The sequence below is a fragment of the Haematobia irritans genome, chromosome 2 (assembly GCF_050003625.1).
Source record: "Haematobia irritans isolate KBUSLIRL chromosome 2, ASM5000362v1, whole genome shotgun sequence".
Lineage (NCBI taxonomy): Eukaryota > Metazoa > Arthropoda > Insecta > Diptera > Muscidae > Haematobia > Haematobia irritans.
The window spans coordinates 50,756,937-50,766,897 of record NC_134398.1 but is presented as its reverse complement, the minus strand read 5'-3'; positions in this window follow the sequence as shown (position 1 = coordinate 50,766,897).

Below are 9,961 nucleotides of genomic sequence, written 5' to 3'. Positions count from 1 at the left end.
GGATGTTAGCGTGATTTCAACAGACGGACATGCTTAGATCGACTCAGAATTTCACCACGACCCGGAATATATATACTTTATGGGGTCTTAGAGCAATATTTCGATGTGTTACAAACGGAATGAGAGGCAACTTTTCTTATGTATTTTGATCTGCTGAATTCGAAAAAATAAAAACAAAATTATGGAACAGTTTTTGAGATATAATGGTTATTGAAGCTTGTAGCGTAATTACGACAGACAGACGCACAGTGTGCTCCGATTTTTATTCTATTTTCTATCATTAATAGTCTATGATACCAAGCATCGAATACAAAAATAAAATTCTGATATAATTGACTAGAACCGATTTCAGTCAATTTATATATTTTGTGTAGGTATCAGTGATGGACTTTGAAATAAAACTAATAAAATAAATTTGAGCAAATAAAAATTTTTGACAACTTTGTAAAATTTTGAACTTTTCCTACCCAAAAACATTTCTACCCATTTAAAAATGGCGCCAAAAAAAATATATTTCTCAATTTTGTTCTCACGCTGTTTTTTGGATCAGTTATAGATCTTATTATTGAACAAAAAATTAAAATGCTTCTATTGTTGTTTAGAAATATTTTTTTAAAAATGTTTACTTTTGGAGTATATTTTTGGTAAAATACCCTCATTTATAACAACAAAGGGATTTTGGATGGACGAATTTTTGTCATGTATTGCGTTTTATGTCAATTTGATTAGGTTTTTGTGTTCCAATTTAGTTTATGTTTGTTGTTAACTATCTTCTATAAACTAAAATTCTGCAAACTTTAGAAATTAACGTTATTTATTGATGTTTTTTTAATTTTAACGCGTTTACCTTTTTGGTCATCTTAGTGGCACTTTGAAGACTTATAACAAATTAAATTTTTCCAAATTCAATAGCATTCGTCTTTGTGCCAAAAATCGGGTAATAATTGCAACCGGAATTTTGCAAACAATAAGATCGACTCAGGAGGTGATTTGTGGGGTCTAAAATCAATATTCGAAGACTTGTAACAAATTAAATTTTTCCAAATTCAATAGCATTCGTATTTGTGCCAAAAATCGGGTAAAAATTGCAACCGGAATTTTGCAAACAATAAAATCGACTCAGGAGGTAATTTGTGGGGTCTTAAATCAATATTTCGGATAGGGAAATTTTTTGTTTTGGCAGATCAAATTTATTATGCGATGTGATTTAGGGTATACTAATTCAAGAATTCTGATATTTAGGTACTAATACAGACTTTGCAAAAAAAAAAAAGCGTCTCGGAAAAGTGCACCGGAAACGTTTTTTCTTTTGTCACCAAAAAAAAAAAATTGTTACAAAATTGTTATTTTTGCATTAAGCATTTATTTATTGCATTTATATTAAGCTCTGTTCTTTTCTGACTTTAAGTTTTTAATAACACACATTTTGAAGTTTCATAGTAAAAATGTAATACAGTATGTAATGTCCGAAAAGATGATATATAGAAAATATTTTTTTGGTGTTCGGTCGAAGCAGGGATTGAAAGCACGACCCTTGGTATTCAAGTCGGGCATGCTAACCATTGCTTCACTATAGCCAACTAAATGTATATTTCTGTTAAAAAAAAGTTTCTTTAAACGGCTCGTGGGCGCCGAAAACTATGCTATTTAAATATAAGTGTTTGCCTGTTTCATTTGGGGAGAAAGAATTATTTTGTGGTGTTAGCTAAATAAATCATGTGAAGTTGGAAGAGATATTGAAAATATTAAATTAGCAAAAAAAAAATGATTTTGAGCTAGTATTTTTGAATTAATGATTTTTTGAGCAATATTTGCACATATTTTATTATAAATTGCACGTCTGCAAAAAAGGGTCGGCATTTAAAATACTTTGTTTTTTGTTTTGAAAATTTCGTCATTATGTTTTATATTCGATAAAATTGCGAAATTTTAGATTTATTAAAAAATCGGATTTTTCCGTCGTGAGTGTGCGTGAGCGTGAGTAAAATATTACTCACGTGAACACCTCTATTCGAAATATCGATTTCCGACTATATAAAGTATATATATTCTTGATCAGGGAGAATTCTAAGATGATATAAGCATGTCCGTCTGGCCCTCTGTCTGTCTGTTGTAATCACGCTACAGTCTTCAATAATAGCGCTATCGTCCTGAAATTTGACAGGCATGCACACGCAGAGAAGAAATATGATCACCTCAAACATGTTTCAAGAGCAAAATGTTATTTTTGTATGGTGACTATGTAACATGTTTGTCACTAAAATGTTATTTTCTCGTCAAATATAACCTGCTTGCCGAAATCAGATACATGATTTCCGATGGTCACCACCCAAAAATAACATTTTGCTCTTAAAACATGTTTGAGGTGATCATATTCCTTCTCTGGGTGCAGGTCAAGTTCGAAGATGGGCTATATCGGTCCAGTTTTTGATATAGCTCCCATATAAACCGATCCCCCGATTTGGGGTCTTGAGCTTCTAGAAACCGTAGTTTTTATTCGATTTGCCTAAAATTGGAAATCTAGAGGTATTTTAGTACCGAAATTGCTTGAAATTTTAAATCTGAAGGTATTTTAGGACCATAAAGAGGCGTGCTAAAAATGGAGAGTATCGGTTCATGTTTTGGCATAGCCCCCATATAGACCGATTCAGATTTTTATCCTGATTTGTTTGAAATTTTGCATAGAAGTGCAATTGGTACTATAGTCAAGTCAGTGTTGGGCAAAATTTATTATAAATAACGAATAAAAAGATAACGAATAAATTCCATTTAGTTTTTATTTGGAATAACAAATAATTTTTTTATTCGTTTATTTGTGAAAACAAATAACTTCAATTTATTTGTTATCTTTTTATTTGTTATTCGAAAGTTTCAAATAAAATTTCAAATAATACACGTATGTGAAAAAAAATTTTTTCTCATTACCTCCTTCGCTTGAGAACGTTTTATGCGTTTATAGCTCTGGTACTCTTCAAACGCATCCTTACCATGTCGCCTCTTAAGGTGAGATATGAAGTTTGATGTTGAATTTTTCTCTCCTTTTATCTTAACAAAATCAGGCTCACATTTTACGCACACAGCACTGTTATTCTTTACTCCGTCTTCTAAAATTCTGTAGAATTTTCCATCAAAAATGGAAAAACCAGATTCACTTGAATCACTATTTTTGGATGTTGTACCTTCCGGTTCCATTCCTAGTTATAAAGACAATTATCGCTCCTCAAAAAAAGAGTATTTTATCAGAAGAATTCAATAAATTCAATTTATTTTTTTTTTCGATTCAAAAAAATTATTATTTGTATGACAAATAACAACTAACGAATGACGAATAATTATTTGTGACACAAATAAACAGATAACAGTTGAAATTTGATTTCAAAAAATTTCAAATGAAAAATAACGAATAAAAAATTATTTGTTATTTGAATAAAAATTTATTGATTGTGCTAAATTTGATTGAAATCGGTTCAGATTTAGATATAGCTCCCATATATATCTTTCGCCCGATTTACACTCATATGACAATCTTTTACTCAGAGTTACTTGAAATTTTGCACAGGAAGTAGAATTAAGATTCTGACTGTCCGTACCAAATTTGGTTAAAATCGGTTCAGATTTAGATATAGCTCCTATATATATGTTTTTCTGATTTCGACAAAAATGATCAAAATACTAACATTTTCCTTGTAAAATCGCCATTGCTTAGTCGAAAACTTTTAAAAATGACTCCAATTGTCCTATACTTCTAATACATATCTATTGACCGATAAATAATAAATACACTGCCTCAAAATTGGTTCATATTTAAATGTTTCCCATTTTTTTAACCCACCACCATAGAATGGTGATGAGGGTATAATAAGTTTGTCATTCCGTGTGTAACACATCGAAATATCGATTTCCGACTATATAAAGTATATATATTCTTGATCAGGGAGAAATTCTAAGACGATATAAGCATGTCCGTCTGTCCGTCTGTCTGTTGTAATCACGCTACAGCCTTCAATAATTGCGCTATCGTCCTGAAATTTCGCACAAATTCGTTTTTTGGTTGCAGGCAGGTCAAGTTCGAAGATAGGCTATATCGGTCCAAGTTTTGATATAGTCCCCATATAAACCGATTTCTCGATTTGGGGTCTTGGGCTTATAAAAAACGTAGTTTTTATCCAATTAGCCTGAAATTGAAAATCTAGAGGTACTTGAGGACCCTTAAGAGGTGTGCCGAAAATGGTGCCCATCGGACCATGTTTTGGCCCCCATACAGACCGATCTCCCTATTTTGCTTCTTGGGCGTCTGGAAACTGTATTTTCTATCCGATTTTCCTCAAATTGAAAATCTAGAGGTATTTTAGGACCATAAAGAGGTGTGTCGAAAATGGTCCGTATCGGTCCATGTTTTGGTATAGTCGCCATCATAAGCGTAGGAAGGCCTCTGGGGAGGGGGCTTAGACCCCCCCCAGAAAAATTTTAGCCCCCCCCCAGAATTTGAAAACCTATTTACGATTTTACATTTTTATAAAAATTAAACAAGTATATACAACCGCACAAAGTTCCGCTAAAGATTTTCATGCACAATCGAATTACTTTGGTTGTGGCAGCAGTTGCCGATGGTAATGTTTGAAATCTGATATTTATAAAATAAAGCTGTGGTTGCACTTTTGATTTAGTTGAATAACTAAAGCTCCTTTATTATTTTATTTAGTCTGGTTTAGTCAATTTAATTAAAAATAGTAATTGATATTAAAACTATTCTTTCATAAATTAATAACTTAATAATGCTGCAAAAAAGCGTAGCCAAAAAAGAAGTGAAAATGTTCTTTTTGGGTCCGGAAGTGGTGAAAAATTGGCGGAGAAGCGATGAATGTAATATGAAATTGTCATAGAACGAATGTCCACCGTTTCAGCAGCCGTTGCAATGAATTTGCATCACTTCTTAAGGTGTGACCCGAATTCAGTGTTTTGAATGTGAATTAAAAAATTTTGTTATAAATATACAAAAAAAAATTCTATAAAAATTTCTATAATGAATTTAGCATTTTTGTGGCAAAATTTGAATAATTTGTACCATTTTATTTATTCTTACTTTTTTTTAAGAAAACAAACAATAACGCATTAAAATATGAAAAAAATGGAGTAAAAACTTCCTGTGTAGTTAAAATAATTAACTTCTTTGTGAGGACATTTTTGGAAGTGCTTTTAAAGTTGTGCCTTTAGAACAACTCCCAATTTTTTTGCTGGGAAGAGTGTGGAACTACTTTTAGTTGCTTTATTATAAATTAATTGTCGAGTTATTTTGATGCCTATATTGTTATTCATTTTTATGAAATAAAACATTAATTGAACCTATAAGTTCAGTCTATAAATTTTCAGCTAGGGGGGCTATAGCCCCCCTAGGAAAATTTTCTAGCTACGCTAATGGTCGCCATATAGACCGATCTCCCGATTTTGCTTCTTCGGCGTCTCGAAACTGTATTTTCTATCCGATTTTCCTCAAATTGACAATCTAGAGGTATTTTAGGACCATAAAGAGGTGTGTCGAAAATGGTGATTATCGGTCCATGTTTTGGTATAGTCGCCATATAGACCGATCTCCCGATTTTTATTCTTTGGCTTCTATAAACTGTATTTATTACCCGATTTGCTGAAATTGGAAATCTAGAGGTATCGTGAGACCCCAAATATGTGTGCCGAAATTGAGGTGTATCGGTCCAATTTTTGGTATAACCCTCATACAACCCCCATGTAAACCGATCTCTCGATTTTACTTCTTGGGCGTCTAGAGACTATATTTTCCAGACGCTTGAAATTGACAATCTAGAGGTATTTTAATGGGTGCCTATTGGTCCATATTTTGGTATAGCCCCCATATGGACCGATATCCCGACTTTATTTCTTGGGTATCTAGAATCCGTAGTTTTTATCCAGTTTGCCGGAAATTAGAAATTTTGACGTATAAAAAGAGGTGTGTCGAAAATGGTCCGTATCAGTTCATGTTTTGGTATAGCCCCTATATAGACTGATCTCCCGATTTTACTTCTTGGGCTTCTAGAATTCGTAGTTTTCACCCAATTCGTCTGAAAGTGGAATTCTAGAGGTATTTGAGGAACATTAAGAGGTGGTGAGTATTGGTCCATGGTTTGGTATAGCCCCCATATAGACCTAACTCCCGAATTTATTTCTAGGACTTCTGGAATCCGGCTGACCACAAATAGGTCAGCCGAATATGGTGTGTGTCGACCCATGTTTTAGTATAGCCTCTACATAGACCGATCTCCAGATTTAACTCTTTGGGCTTCTAGAAACCGTAGATTTTATCCGATTTGCACAAAAATGTAAATATACTGGAATTTTAGACCCTCAAAAAATCTGTATCGCATTTATTTCTACCGGTCCATTTGGCAAGGCATCGATATAGACGGATTTAACTTATTGAGGGTACACCCACAGAAAAAATATTTTCCTACGGAATGAAATTTTAGACAAACGAAATTCCCCTAATCCGAATTTTTGATAAGCGATTCAACGATTGTTTCTAAAATTTGTGTCAAACGAAAACTTTGCTTGTCTATAAATTCGTTTCTCAGAAAAAAAAAACACTTCTTTTAGGGTATAGCAGGCGCACTGATCATGAAAATTGCATGAAACTGAAAGTAAAATTTCCAGATTTTACTCATCGTATTCATTTAAATAATGGCGGGAAAAATCTACAGATTTAAGATTTCAAATCAAGGTGTTATTTCATCATATACACGATATGTTTATGATTTCTATAAAACTCAAACAAAATTGGTTCTCATAAATCCAGAATCTGATGTGGTCTTCATAGGTAGAATCTTTAAATTTTTTTCTTCGGGAAGCGTACTGGTTGAACTGATTTGTTTGGGTGAAGATTTGTCATCAAACCCCCTAAAATGCTATATATTATCAATTAATCCGCTACGACGAAGAGTTTTCAAAGTAAAGTATTATATTTGATTCATGGGGGTGGGTATTTAAGATTCGGGCCGACCGAACTTACTGCTGTATATACTTGTTTTTACTAACATTGTGTCCCACTTCAGGGCATTAACCGACTAAAATTGTAAGTCATAGATTTTCTAAAAAGTCTTAAATATATTGCCCACTAAGAAGCGTTAAATATATTGTCGGTTCAGATTTAAATGTATGTATATGGGAACATAAACCTTTATATATAGCACCCAACAAATTTGAAGGATTTCAGATGGTATCGAAAATGTAGATCACAAAGTGGTGCAGGATATAATATATTTGGCCCCGCCCGACTTTGTCATAGACCCATCTTTTAGTATACCGATCGGCTTAGAATTAAATTCTGAGTCGATTTAGCGATGTCCGTCTGTCTGTCTGTCCGTCCGTCTGTCTGTATATGTAATTTTGTGCACAAAGTACAGGTCACAGTTTAAGTCCGATCGTCCTCAAATTTGACATAACGTCTTTCTTCGGGTAGGAGATAATCGCTATTGATTTTGGAAAAAATCGGTTCAGATTTAGATATAGCTGCCATATATAGTTATCACCGATTTGATCATAATGCACGTATTTATGAACCGACGTTCTTCAAATTTTGTACATCTGAATGTTTTGTCAGTCCCGTAAAAATTGCCAAATATCAGCTAAATCGGTTCAGATTTATATATAGCTCCCATATATATCTTTCGTCCGCACATCTATCGACCGATAAATCATAAATACACTTTTGCGAAGTTGCCTCAAAATTGGTTCATATTTAAATGTTTCCCCTATTTATACCCTTCACCACTACTGTGGTACAGGGTATAATAAGTTTGTGCATTTGTATGTAACGCCAAGAAGGAGTAATCACAGACCAACCTTTTAGTATACGGATCGGCTTAGAATTAAATTCTGAGTCGATTTAGCGATGTCCGTCTGTCTGTCTGTCCGTCTGTCTGTCCGTCTGTCTGTCCGTCTGTCTGTCTGTCTGTCTGTTGATGTATTTTTGTGTGCAAAGTACAGCTCGCAGTTTTAGTCCGATTGTCCTAAAATTTGGTATAGGGTCCTGTTTCGGCTCAAAGACGATCCCTATTGATTTTGGAAAAAATCGGTTCAGATTTAGATATAGCTGCCATATATATTTTTCACCGATCTGGTCATAATTGGCGTGTATATCAACCGATCTTCCTCAAATTCCGTACATCCGAATATTTTATGAGTCTCGAAAAACTTGCAAAATATCCGCAAAATCGGTTCAGATTTAGATATAGCTCCCATATATAGCTTTCGCCCGATTTACACTCATATGACCACAGAGGCCAATTTTTAACTCCGATTTAGTTGAAATTTTGCATAGGGAGTAGAATTAGCATTGTAGCCATGCGTGCCAAATTTGGTTGAAATCGGTTCATATTTAGATATATCTCCCATATATACCTTTCGCCCGATTTACACTCATATGACCACAGAGGCCAATTTTTAACTCCGATTTAGTTGAAATTTTGCACAGGGAGTAGAATTAGCATTGTTACTATGCGTGCCAAATTTGGTTGAAATCGGTTCAGATTTGGATATATCTCCCATATATAGCTTTCGCCCGATTTACACTCATATGACCACAGAGGCCAATTTTTAACTCCGATTTAGTTGAAATTTTGCACAGGGAGTAGAATTAGCATTGTAGCTATGGGTGCCAAATTTGGTTGAAATCGGTTCAGATTTAGATATATCTCCCATATATAGCTTTCGCCCGATTTACACTCATATGTCCACAGAGGCCAATTTTTAACTCCCATTTAGTTGAAATTTTGCACAGGGAGGAGAATAAGCATTGTTGCTATGCGTGCCAAATTTGGTTGAAATCGGTTCAGATTTAGATATAGCTTCCATATATATGTTTTTCTGATTTCGACAAAAATGGTCAAAATACCAACATTTTCCTTGTAAAATCGCCACTGCTTAGTCGAAAGGTTGTAAAAATGACTCTAATTTTCCTAAACTTCTAATACATATATATCGAGCGATAAATCATAAATAAACTTTTTTGAAGTTTCCTTAAAATTGCTTCAGATTTAAACGTTTCCCATATTTTTTTACTAATATTGTGTTCCACCCTAGTGCATTATCCGACTTAAATTTTGAGTCTATAGATTTTGTAGAAGTCTATCAAATTCTTCCAGATCGAGTGATATTTAAATGTATGTATTTGGGACAAACCTTTATATATAGCCCCCAACACATTTGACGGATGTGATATGGTATCGAAAATTTAGATCTACAAAGTGGTGCAGGGTATAATATAGTCGGCCCCGCCCGACTTTAGACTTTCCTTACTGGTTTTTTACTAACATTGTGTTCCACCTCAGCGCATTAGCCGACTTAAATGTAAAATCTATAAGTAATGTATGGATTCATATAGCATCCAACACATTGGACGGATTTGATATGGTATCGAAAATGTGGACTTACAAAGTGGTGAAGGGTATAATATAGTCGGCCCCGCCCGACTTTAGACTTTCCTTACTTGTTTTAGAATGACAATGTTTTGCCCTCAGTGCCAATTTTACTATCAAGAAACTTTTTACCAAATTTTGTAAATTATTAAAATTATAGCCAAATTTTGAAATCATTTTCGCTATGACGTACTTGTAACTCTACGTTCTTATAGAAACAAGTAGAGGATGCTGATGAGGAATGTGGTAATTCCGAAACGTGCGTCCATCCAACCATCTTGCAGTCTATAGGGCTTTGCCCAAATAAATTTGACAAACATTCTTTTCCTCTGTTGGTTAAGCTACTCTTGTAGTTTAGTCAATGTATGGTTTTAAGCTGAAATAAAAAACGACAACAATGCTTAAAGAACAAAACCAACAATAACAAAACAAAACAAATGGAAAAAGAAGAGGAGGCACGCTCAAAATAAACCCAGCCATGTGAATTCAAATCGATGATTTGACAGTGGCATAGGAAAAGAGATATGTTTGTTTCG